We start from the raw sequence: 11,022 nt of genomic DNA on the forward strand, positions 1-11,022 counted from the left end.
ATTACATGGATGCACATATTTATACTCATAATTTCATTATATTATAGTTATGGCTCTCTAACTACTTGGGTCTATCAATTCAAATGAGTGGTTAATCAACTTATAGACTCAACTAACTCATAGTTGACTTCTCTCTTACTTGGTCAACTATCAGGTTTAGTTGACAGAGTCAACTAGTCCTTCCAATAATGCTCATAGTTATAAGTAAAAAAGGATATACTACACTAGTGTAGAATTAACAATTTGTAGAGTACACAAGTAATTAGATAACCATAGAGTCACAAGATATTTATAATAAAAAACATAAAAAGGAACTATGGAACTAAACTAAAGGCATGGTAAGAGTGGAAGATAAACTAGATATATTTAAGAGCATCCAACAAGAAACATTCCACATAGAGACAAAAATATGTAGCTCTTGCTTCAGGTTTGTTGGGTTGATAGGACTTTCCTATAGCCAGCCTTGCAACCACATCGAGTTACAAGTTTGAGAGAAATATGAGTGTGTATAGTGGGGCACCTAGAACTTCACAAGTTGACAAGTAATTTCCCACATTGGTTTTGGAGATATTTTAGGGGCATAAGCTACTAGAGCCCGCTATTGATAAGTGGCATCGAGTCATTGTATTGATGTTGATCCTCCAGTTACAAGTTGGGGAAAGGACCCTTTTAATCATGGCTAACCCCGTCTAGTGGCTAGCAATCTTATTGACTAGAGTTCTTTTGTTTAGGTTAGTAACATTGACTATCCAAAGCGTTTTGCCTTAATTCAATCATGTTTGATCTTTTGAGTATGCTCATGACTATAACTTCATGATGGGGTGATTTGGTGTTAGCCAACCTTGAATTATTTTTTTCACACTTGCTTGGACAACCAACTTTTCTTGTATTAAAGCTTGTATGTATTGCCTATTAATATTTTAGAGGAAGCTTTATTAATTTTTTTTAGCTCAATCTATATAATCTATTGTTGTTACTAAATTAAGTACAAACCTAGCCAATCATTATATTGAAGTGAATTTATATTTATTAGCCCCTTAAAGAAGGTTATGAGGCAAGTCCTACAAATACTAAGAGTTACACCATTTATCTACAAATGAAGTAATAATATACAATTATAAGGTTTATGGGTACAATCATCAATGTATATTAAGTGCTCTATCCAAATTAAATACCTGGGAAATTATCCTTATGTATGATCACCTCTTCATCCATTGAATTCATGTTCACTTTTAAAGAGGAAAACTTGATCAAAATTGACAAATGGTTTTGGTAAGGAATTATCGTCATATTTAATTAATTAATGTGGAATTTACACATGATCCCAACAAACTCATTGTTGGTGTTGCTCGGGATTGGTTACTATCATATTGATTTGTCTTGGTTGCATATAAGAATAGGTGTTCATGTAAGGTTTTGGTCACTATCATAGGAAATACTTGGCACAATTATACGATTTTTGGGTAGGCGCATAGAGTGAGTAGAAAAAAAAAAATGTTAGGGTTTATTGGGAGCTAAATTTTTCCAAGGGGTAGGGAAGAATAATTAAATTTTCTTCTTTATAAGAACCTAGAAAATTTGTGTGGATGATCACCATCCATCTCCTCAGGTGCAGTACATTTTCCTATGCAAGAATATTGGTCCACCTATGTAAATATTTTCAAAGTCATATTTAACTTCAAATTGAAAATTGGAAAACCATTTCAATTTTAATGTAGGTGAACTCCATGTTTAATCACATTTCTTAAAACCATTGTTGCACATTTATTTAATATCCACATTGAAAGAAGCACACTAGTGAATTTTATAAGTTAAATGTTGGTGTAGATTTCTTACTTTTTTTACACATAAATCTCTCCACTAGAGTTGACCCATTATTTGTTAAGAAGTTAGAACATCGACATTATACCAACAATAATTTTACCCCTAGGTAGGTTATCAACAATGCAAAAAACTTACAAATTGTATATGGACTCCTTGATTGTTCCTTTAATACACCAAGTTCCTCATCTCTTATTTTGTTTTTTCCCTCAAATTAAAGGGTATGTTAGTGACTTTCTATCTTTAATGGACCTCCCATGTCATTTACCCTATTGTTCTACATAACTCTTTCCCTTGAATCCATGTGAATAGCTCAATTAGGGTAAATTCTTGTAACATGCCTCAATTCCATACCCAATTTTTTTTTTCTTAATGCTATAATTATCAATAAAGTAACAACTTGTTTAATTTCTTCAAACCTTTTATTAATCCATCCCTTTTTTTCTTCACATAGAGTTAATTTTTTTGTCTTCTTAAAACCTTACAACAAAGATAATAAGTTATTGTTGGTGTTCTTAACGCAATCAAAGCTTCTCTTGTTCTTAAAAGGATGGTTAGTCCTCCTTTGAATATAATCCTTCTATCAATAGTCTCCACTTTAGCACATGGACACATTAAAGTGTGGCCACTTATTTTGATGATGTAAACTTATTTGACCACCCCTCATATTCTTCTTTCTAAGTTAGTTAATGTGAATATTGACCTATTTTTATTTTATGTTCACAATAGGTCGTAACATGTGATAATAACTCGTGTGGTACTAAAGTTTTTTGCTCTCAATATTATTAATCATAATTATAAAGTTTACACCTTATAGAAATATTATACGTTGTAAGACCAAACCTTCCTATGATGCAATAGTACAGTCATATGAGATGCATAATCAAGTCATATTATTGATCCAAGCTTTGGTCGGTTCACATTATTGATCCAAGCTTTGGTCGGTTCACATGATGTTTAAAAGTCCCAACTCTCAATATTTTGAACTTGTGATGTGAATTCTCTATTCATACATACGGGATATATAATATAGTTATTTTTCCTAGACCCACACGATAGACTTGGCATTATTTGAGATGGCCACGTAATCATGACCCATGTGAACACACATAGATTCTAGGGCGGGTGCACAATCAATGGTTGAGATTTGGGGTTTTTGATCGAAGGGTGGAGAATGATTAGGGTTAAACAAAATGAATTACCCTACCTCTCCCAATCTCATTCTTCCTCATTTTCTTCATTCGCTTAACTAGAGCGCCACTCTATTGTCTCGCAAGGTGTCATGGTTCTGGGTTAGATTATTGGCCATATGGCCTCCATTACACCTGTAATACTTCAAATATGACACCTATAACCACAAAATATTACTTGGGATGCTTTGAATCGCACATATAACTTTTATATCTTGTATGAATTGTTTGAAATATTAATATTTAGTTCGTTGCCTTGAATGTTTTTCATACGACGTTTATAAATTGTAAGTTCCCCATGAGAAGGAAGGATTTAGCTTGAATTATAGAACTCAGTGGTTTCAGGACAAGCCCTATGGGGTTTTTCATTTTCTCTAAGAGGTAATGCCCAACTTTACTTTGCTTTATGTTTTTCACTTTAATTATCACATTTTGAGAGGGTTACTAATGAGATCCTTACCTTATTTGCAGGTCGTGCTTGGAGTGAGTTCCCAGGTTCTTCTAATCGTTGGCTTAGTTAGCTTTTGGCATTTGTAGTTGTGGGAAGGATGCATTGCCATCTCTAATCTCAGGTATATTTGCAGTTCATTCATCTTATGTTTATCCAGCACTTCCCTTTTGTTTTGTAAATTAAAGATTCAAGAGTTCTAACCCTCGTTTATATGAATTTTATTGCAGGTATGGAATTTCCAGTGAAAAGGTGGTTTGGTTAGTTTGCACTCAGGGTGTTTCCCATATGTTGGAGTTAACTTTTGACTCCTTGTTATTATATGTCAGTACCCTTCAATTTCTTCAACCTTCTTGAAGTTTCATGGCGCACAACTATGAATTGGCTTATTAATTATAACCCACATAAGGGTTTTCTTTTCTTTGCTACGTTCTAACCCTACAAGGTTACATTTGTATATTTCGGCCGTAGGCCTTAACAATTTATAAACTCGGTTTATTTATTTAACTATTACCTTGTATACACTTTACTATTGGTTTGTTCCCTTTGTGGTCTCTTTACTTGCGGATATTTGAGAGTTATGCGTAAAATGGACTTGGGTTTCATGTGTATATTTTTTTATTATAACAGAAGTCATTTCTCTTGTTCCTTTTGTTACAGTTCCATTTCAGTGCTCAGTTCCATTTCTGTTATGACTGTCATTGAATTAAAATAGGACTTGATTTGTAACTCATTTCGAATGGTTATATATATATCTTACTATTGATTTCTTTTTATTCATAATGTTTGATGATTTTCAGTAATAAATACTTGAATTCTAGTCATCAATAAATTATTAGTGTCTTAATGTTTATTAAATTATTTTCCATTCATAATTCCTAGAATTTCTATTTAAATGCTAATTACATAGCTTTGTACCTTTTCTTTCTTAGGATATGTATATTTGAAAAGTCTCTTATAAGAGAGTCTATTTTACTAGACTCACAAACATAATGGGAACCTTATTAGTTCATAGGAATGCATTAGATTGTTTGATGTTTCCTTGCCCGAATAAGAATTTAACTTTTCATTATAAAAAAACATTTCATTATAGTTTTCAAATAGGATTATGTATGATCTGGAACAATCTAGCATAAGTTTACAAGAATTAGTTTGATTCCTTTTATATGCAATATACTTCCATTATACATATACTCCTATGAAAGTACAAGACTATAACTAGAGAGTCCTATCTAATTAACTGAGTTTTATTTTATTAGATATAACTTCCAATGCTCTATTTTATTAGATATAACTTCCAATGTTGTATTTTATTAGATATAACTTCCAATGCTGGACTGGAAGAGATAAATCCTGTGACACATATGTATATAACTTCATAGTCAGATTCAACAAACTATAAAGTATTGCCAATTATATGATCTATCATAAATTTCTATTCTTGCATTTTTGTTGAGTAATACTTCTAACAAGATTCATTTAATTATTACACCCATGTTGAGTTCAAAGCTTATACCCACTAACTCAAATTTATCTAATAGGGTATATTTTAACTACGCATGTTCAATTTAAAGCTTATACCCACTAACTCAAATTTATCTAATAAGGTATATTTTAACTACGCATGTTCAATTTAGGGTATATTTTAACTACGCATGTTCAATTTATCTCATTCAGGAATCAATAACTGTGACACATAGTTATATACATATGTATATAACTTCATAGTCAGATTCAACAAACTATAAAGTATTGCCAATTATATGATCTATCATAAATTTCTATTCTTGCATTTTTGTTGAGTAATACTTCTAACAAGATTCATTTAATTATTACACCCATGTTGAGTTCAAAGCTTATACCCACTAACTCAAATTTATCTAATAGGGTATATTTTAACTACGCATGTTCAATTTATCTCATTCGGGAATCAATAACCTTCTTGGGTTCCTGGGCGGTTTTTCTTATAGATTCTTCCCAACATATTTTTCCTTAGTAATGTCCTACTTTAAGGGTTTGCAACCCTAGTTTCCTAGGCCTTTTCTTTTAATTTAAGAAAAATATATTTTCTTTTTCTATAAAACACACCTTTTTCTCCCATTGTGCTTTATTTTGATTTTCACCCAATCTTAGCATTTCTCTCCAGCTAAGTGATTAACATAATATTTCTCTCCCATTATGTTAATATTTTTTTAACAACTTTCTCCTATGGATTTTTAGGAGACTTTAGGCCCATCATGTGGGCTTTAACCACTAGCAACTTTTTATAAATTGGCAAGAAGTCTCTAATACTCAAGTGTTCTTTCCTAAATATTTCCAAACAACTCATTTATTAATTCAATAAAATAAAACATAATTACATCATCACATAGTTTCAATCCTGGCTTCCATAACCATTAAGTCCAATAATAATTTAAAAGTCTAAAAACACCATCTCTGAAAAATCAAAACATAAGGGTGTTACATCTCCCCCCTCTTAAAATAAACATCGTCGTCAGTGTTTCCTTTAAGTTCTCCTTCTCTTGGAACAATGTTGGAAGTGCCTCATGCATTTTTTCCTCCATCTACTAGGTAGCCTCCTTTGAGGTAAACTTATTCTATTGCACTTTAACTTGGCTGATGGTTCAATTTTGAAGCATGGTTTCTCTTCGATCTAATATTTGTAGTGGTTATACCTAGAAATATCCTTTTGGTTCCACCTGTACCACATTCCAATCAATCACATGAGAACTATCATGAACATACTTTTTCAATAAAGAGACTTGAAAAACATTATGCACTTTTATATGACTGGGTAGTGCTAGTTGGTAAGACATTGTCCCAACTCTTGCTAGTATCTTGAAGGGTCCACAAAAACTTGGAGCTAGTTTAGAACAGGTTCCTAGTCTCAAAGTGCTCTTCTTTGGTTCGAATTTTATGTATATGTGTTCTCCCACTTTGAACTATCTGTGCATTCTCTTTTGTTTTGCATATATTTTCTACCTACCTTGGGCAGTTTTCAAATTCTGCCTTATTTTCTTTACTTCCTATTCCATTTCCTGAAGGACATCAAGACCTAACACCAGCCTCTCTTTTGACTGAATCCAACTTAAAAGAGTGTGACACTTCATCCCATACATAACTTCAAATGGAATCATTTTTATAGACGCCTGATAGTTGTTATTATATACAAATTCTACTAAGTGTAAATAATCTTCCCACTTAGTAAGTTAGTCCATAACATACATCCTTAACATGTATTATAAAATAGGGTTTGTCCTTTCTATTTGACCATTTGTTTGAGGATGGTAGGTTGTACTAAAGTTCAACTGCATACACATTCCTCCAAAAAATGTCTTCCAGAAGTTAGAAGTAAACTTAGCATTGTTTGTTGATATCACTACTTAGTAGTATTCCATGCAACCGAAATATTTCTTTCATGAATATATTTACAACTTGGATTGTTCCATATGTAAAGTGAACATATATAAAATGGCTTGCTTTACTTAATTTGTCCACAATGACCATAATAGAGTCATGTTGTCTTTTGGTTCTTGGAAGACTAGTGATGAAGTCTAAAGGGTTTAGCAGTCTAGCTGGGTGGTGATATTCTACCTTCACCTGCTGGCACTCTAAACATTTAGCCAAATACTCAACCACTTCTCTCTTCATGCATGGCTAATAAAATTCCTTTCTCGATGTTGTGATCATTTTATGATATCCAGGGTGTCCTGAAAAAGGACTTCTAATTATGTTCATTCAGAATAAGTTGTTTCAATGCAGCTTCATTGGGAACATAAATTCGGTTCCTGAAAGTTAACAATTTATCTTGATTTTTTGCACAACCAAGTAGTTATGTATGTTGTAAGTTCTACTACAATTACAAATAAACTTCATCTTTATGTGCTAAAATCTTTATTTGTTCTGCAAAATCTATCTTGGCACTACTAACAGAAATTTCAAATAACTAGTTTGCACTTCTACTTAGACGTCTACAACTTTATTCTCTTTATTTTTTATGTGTGTTTATGTCAAATTCAAACTCACTTAAGAATGCCATCCACCTGGCCTGTCTCACATTTAAATCAGATTGGCTGAAGAAAAAAAATTAATAAATAAATAAAAATAAAAATAAATAAATAAATAAAATAAAATAAAATAAATAAAAAAAATAAATAATAATAATAATAATAATAATAATAATAATAATAAAATTAAATAAATAAATAAATAAAAATTAAATTATGTGGCCAGTAATAAGTGTAAACCTTTTTCCCAGTAAGTAATGTCTTCACATATTCAATGCATGTCTAAAATTAGCTAATTCTAAGTCATAAACAACACAGTTTTTTTCATGAGATTTTAATTTTATTGATTCATAAGCAATTATAGATTTTTCTTGCATTAACACACCACCCAACCCTTCAAGGCATGCATTAGTACATACCACAAAGTATTTTTCTGGATCAACAATCTTTAATATTGGGGCTATTGTTAATAAATATTTTAATCTATCAAAAATCTCTTGACACTTTGTTGTCCAATTAAATTTCACTCCTTTCTTTTGCAGAGAAGTGATGGGATAGGCTAGTTTAGAAAATCCTTCGATGAATCTTCTATAATAACTAGTAATGCCCATGAAGGACCTGATATCTGCTACATCCTTAGAAACTGGCCAATTTAAGATAAACTTAACCTTTTCAGGATCAAGATATATGCCTTCTTTAGAGATAACATGACCCAAGTACTGAATTTTGTCTTTATAAAAATCACACTTGTTGAACTTTACGTACAACTAGTGTTCTCTCAAAGTCTACAACACTATTCTTAAATGTTCTTCATGTTCTTCTTGGTTTTTCAAATATATCAAAATATCATCTATGAAAACCAATACAAACTTGTTTAGATACTTACTAAACATGTTGTTCATTAAGCACATAAATATAACAGGTGCATTAGTAAGGCCAAAAGGTAGTCCTACAAATTCGTAGTGTCCATACCTTATTTTGTATGTTGTTTTGTGTCACTAGTACAAAATGGATAATTAATTACTAAAAAAATGACTAAAATTTGCATATAAACTACAATTTTTCAATTGGTGACCAATAGTGGCTAATTTACAGTGTCTTATAACGCAACCAACTTTTAGTCATATTTAGCTTAGTCATTAATTGGCCGTCTCAATTTTATCATCTAGTAGTATATTTAGTCATAAATTTTGTCATTGATTTATTCATTAATTACCACAATTAATGACCAAATACACAACAAAATATACTACTACATGATCACCCGAGAAAACCAATTAATGACCAAAGAAATATGACCAAAATGTTGGTCACGTTATAAGATACTGTAAATTTGCTACTAATAGTCATATATATGTAAATTTTAGTTATCATTTGAAACCAATTAGTGACCAAAGAAATATGACTAAATTTCGGTCGTGTTATAAGATACAGTAAATTAGCTACTAATAGTCGTATATATGCAAAAGTTAGTCATCATTTGTAACCAAAAAATTATCATTTATCTTTTTTTAGTAGTTTCATATTCATTATATAAATGATTGATTTAGTAGTTTATATTCACTTCATTTACATTCATTAATAATCATTATAAATGACTAATTTAGTCATTGTATATTCATTTTATTTGTGTTCATCATTAATCAATATAAATTACTAATTTAATAGTTCTAGATTGATTTTATATGTTCATTATTAATCAACATAAATTAATTTGTATTATTTTGCAAGTAAAATTTCAACGAAAAAAATGCATGTTCGTGTAATATGAAAACGCAAAGTTACATATGTTATTACAATACTAAATATGATCAAATACAACTATAAATAACTTCAACCACATAAACTATATTATATGAAATGTCAAGTATTACAATATGAGTTCCCAACTAAATATTGGTTGGACTACAATTTACAAATGAAATATTGTTTTATCACTTCAAAACATTATCATTGTGTTGCTAAGGCATTGCAGGTGAATTCACCAACTCTAAAGGCTTGACCATCACTCTGGATGTGGGATATTGACTTTAAGGGTATCACTAGACAAGTTCTCTTCTCTCTCTCTTTATGCATTTGTCGCTCCAGTGTTATTATTTTCCTTTTTATTTATTCTTATTTGGGTATCGTGTGCAGGAAAGTCCATACTCATGTTTTATGCCATATTCCATAGCTCCAATAACTGCAATCAAACACAATAAAGATCCGCGTATCACATATCTCAATCACAACGTTTATCATTACCAACTCTTACAAGGAAAGAGTGCATATTAAATAAGTAATAGTTTAGAAGTCAAATACCGAATGTGACTAACCTGATAGCATCCAATTACCAAAAGTTAACAACTCTTACAAGGAAAAAAATACATATTAAATAAGTAATATTTTTGAAGTCAAATATTGAATGTAACTAACTTGATAACATCTAATTACCAAAAATTTTGAATAGCTTGGATGGAATACACATGAATGGAATTTATTTCCACTACAGCTTAGTTCATGTACACATTCACCTTATTTTCCAGAACGAAAAGACCATACCCTAACAGAATCTTCACTTACAACAACAAAATATTCTCCACTTGTATCCCAACAAACTAAGTGCACATGCTTTGTATGCCTCTGAAATAATAAATATATTAAAGATACTAATCATTTCCAACTCTTTCTTTATCTAAATCTGATAAATGTTTACAACCACTGAAGATATTTCCAGAAAATATTTAAAAAATTAGAAGATACAGGCATCACATGTGGAAACTATAGATACCTTAAGCAAACCAATTTCAGCAAAACTAAGAGAATCAACAAACTCATAACCTTCGTCCAATATTGCTTAGAAGTTTAGTGTGGATAAAAAAACACTGAATATGAATGCAATATATCACAAAACATACCTATAAAGAATGAAAATTGTGCTCAGTCTCAACATCAAAAATTGATACAACATTTTCTACAGTGGCTGCAAGAAGTCTGCCAACTCCTATTTGAAATTTCACTTGACTCATACTACCCTGTGAGGTAAGTGAAATCAAGAATAAGTCTTTCATAATTTAATGTGTACAACATCTTATCTAGCATAGTGCATTCATCGCGATTAATTATACAGTTAAAAAGCTTATACTTTTTAAAATTGTCCACCTTAAAAGTTCTTATGCAAATGCGTTGATTGACACTACAATAATGCATTTCATTTTCTCCATCACAAGAGTAGAGAAAATAATTCTTTCGATGGAAATCAAGAGACATAACAATTCCTAAATGACTAGTAAATTTTCTTAATTAATAACTTGGTTGTAACAAATAACAATATGTTAGAATGATTTGACCTATCAAACACAAGATTTCAAAGTCACCACTCTTTAAGACATAATTCCCATTGAGTAAATGCTTGGATGAAATCAACTTATAATGGAAATCCTACACCCAAACTATTATAAAATAAATAAAATAAAAATCAAATCAAATGCTTTCATGTGCAAAGAAGGTACCAAAGCAGCCCAATCAATGAAAAATGTAGCAGGTACTAGATGGCTATCATCTAGAAACTAGTGTA

General features: G+C 30.9%; 1 long non-coding RNA gene across 1 annotated transcript; it reads left to right on the forward strand.

Annotated features, from left to right (window-relative positions):
• The first annotated feature begins 3,084 nt into the window (after positions 1-3,084).
• LOC149259815 (uncharacterized) lies at positions 3,085-3,882 on the forward strand. Its single transcript, XR_016247735.1, has 3 exons — positions 3,085-3,392; positions 3,483-3,583; positions 3,690-3,882. It is a non-coding gene; the product is annotated as an uncharacterized LOC149259815 (long non-coding RNA).
• Positions 3,883-11,022: the final 7,140 nt, after the last annotated feature.

Source organism: Pinus tabuliformis, chromosome 6, assembly GCF_031772625.1.
Source record: "Pinus tabuliformis cultivar Carrire ecotype Pingquan chromosome 6, CPIR1, whole genome shotgun sequence".
Classification (NCBI taxonomy): Eukaryota; Viridiplantae; Streptophyta; class Pinopsida; order Pinales; family Pinaceae; genus Pinus; species Pinus tabuliformis.